The sequence below is a fragment of the Dipodomys spectabilis genome, unplaced genomic scaffold (genome assembly GCF_019054845.1).
Source record: "Dipodomys spectabilis isolate Male_0828 unplaced genomic scaffold, ASM1905484v1 ptg000220l, whole genome shotgun sequence".
Classification (NCBI taxonomy): domain Eukaryota; kingdom Metazoa; phylum Chordata; class Mammalia; order Rodentia; family Heteromyidae; genus Dipodomys; species Dipodomys spectabilis.
In genome coordinates, this window is record NW_024870897.1 from 243,792 (window position 1) to 246,148 (window position 2,357).

At 36.4% G+C, this 2,357-nt stretch overlaps 1 non-coding gene across 1 annotated transcript; it reads left to right on the plus strand.

Annotated features, from left to right (window-relative positions):
• The first annotated feature begins 322 nt into the window (after positions 1 to 322).
• LOC122123112 lies at positions 323 to 429 on the plus strand. Its single transcript, XR_006150318.1, has one exon. It is a non-coding gene; the product is annotated as a U6 spliceosomal RNA (small nuclear RNA).
• The last annotated feature ends 1,928 nt before the right edge of the window (positions 430 to 2,357 follow it).

Genomic DNA, 2,357 nt, shown 5'->3' on the forward strand with positions numbered 1-2,357 from the left:
CTGGAGCCACTCTCCGGGTTTATGTTTACTGAATTTTAATTGATTGTCAAGGCTGCTAAAGGGAGGGGCAGCATCTGGCTCTGATTACCCAGTGAAGAAAGCCACTCCTATGGCTGGCGCCCGAGCTTGGTGACTTTTCTCTGGGTGGAGCTGAGTCTGGCAGATCAGCTTAGGTTCTTGTGACCTACTAAATGACTCCAGTTTTCTTCCAAGGCTTAAGTTGGAGCTAGCAGCTCCATCGAGCATTGTCAGTATCCAAGATGGAGACCTCCAGTACTGGAGGGTGAGGGAAGGCCTTCGCTCCTCTGCTCCCTGAGAAGCAGTGAGGAAGCATCATATACACTAAATTTGGAATGATACCGAGAAGATTAACATGGCCCCTGCTTAAGGATGACAGGCAAACTCCTGTCATTCCATCGCCTAATTTGTTAGGAAATGGAAAGTCTTCGGAAATAGATTATGAAGTGTAGTAAGCCAAGTCCAAATAAACATAGGTCCCATGGTTTCCCTAATTTTCAATAACTAATATAAGTCTGGGATAAGCAGAAAAGGTCAAAAGCTATGAGCATATGACCAGATAAGATTATGTTAAGGGAAATGAACCGAAGTTAGTGACACAAGTGTTTTTTTCTTTCTTGCTATTGTTTCTCACATACTTATAACATACAGTGTGGTTTTTTTTTTTTTTTTTTTGCTTCTTTATATGTTCCGACCCCATGTTATAACACCTGTTTTCACTGTATTTGAAGTTGGTGCGCCTACATCTTGTCTATAGTCTCTTCTAATTTGTGGATGGGAAGAAGAAAAAGAAAATGCTTAAATAGGGATACAGGTTCACCCATTTTAACAATGAGATGCACAAGACACTATGTTGCAAAATGAACTTTACAATTGAGGCATGGGAAGGGAGGAGGTGAGTGGACTTGTGGAGGTGGAAGGGAAGGGATAGTAGGGGAATAATAAAGGAGGAGTTAACAATGCTTGTTAGGAAATGTACTCATTGCCTTGCTCGTGTAACTGTGACCCTTCTGTACAGCATTTTTGCAATGAAAACATATAAAAATGTTCTGAGATGGAAGAGTTTATTTCCTTTATTTCACTCATAATATCGTTAAGAAATTAATGAAAAACACTGATATGAAGGTATTTTGAATAAATTTTGAATAAAGTGTGCCCACACACTTGCATGTGTGTTGGCATGCTCAGAGTTTGAAATCAGGGCTTCAAGGTCTTGCTAGTCCTTTTAGCTCTATTAGTGAGCTACTAAATGAGCTACATCTCCATTCCTGGCCCTTTGCTAGTTCATTAAAATTTTTGAAAAATAATCTTATGAATTTATTTTGCCCTGATAGGCTTCCAACTGTTATCCACAGATCTTAGGATCCTGAGTAGATATCCCCAGTAGTAGGATTACAGGCCTTATAAACCAGCAAAAGGCTTTCAGAATAATGTATAAAGTAGAAGAAAATTTACTTCACAGGGGCCTGTTTTATCATCTCCTACTTTTAAAACATTTTGGATTGATTATATGTGAATTTATTTCGTTTTGGAATTGTTAAAAGACAGTAAGTGTTGATATTTAAAAGTTTTAGTACATTTTAAAAAGGATACTGGAACTGTGGGACAGAAGAAATATGCTTCTCTTTGTACCTCAATTTATAAGCTCAGTTCTGTGCATGATAACCCAAAGTCACCAAGACATTGTATACTATTATTTCTTGGACAATATGAATATTGAATTGAGAGTGTCATAGAATGAAGAGATTTTATCTACCTTTTGTGTATTGCTGAAAGACTTTTGGAAACTTTGATTCATTTTCTTCCTCACTCACTGTGTCTTTGGGCCATACACTTACTGCCTTTAATTACAATTTTTTCCAACACTAAAATGGTAATAACATTAGCATTATAGCAAATGTTATCTTAAGAATTAAAGGAAATAACACTTGCGAAATACTTAATATAAACTTGTATGGATGAGTTTGAGTTTTACCAGCAGTCTTTTTTAAATACTAAATAAAATGTGATAAGTAATACAGAAACCATTACATGTAGTGAGCAACCAGAACTAATATCTATTGACCATGCTCTGCTTCCAAGCAAGCCAGTTGGATAACTTCTCATGCTGTAAATCAAACTGGTTATCTTATGTCTTGTTAGAGTAAAAATACCAGAGACAGAACGATGAAGTTATCTTGTAGACTGAGATGAAATCCATATGAAAATGTGTAAAACTGATAAAACATAAAAGTATCTGACCAGTATAATGTGTTTTACAACTTTTAAGTTACATCGCAAAGATAAAGAAGACCTAGAAGAATGAATTCTTTTTCTGTTGTCCTATCATAGGTCCTTAG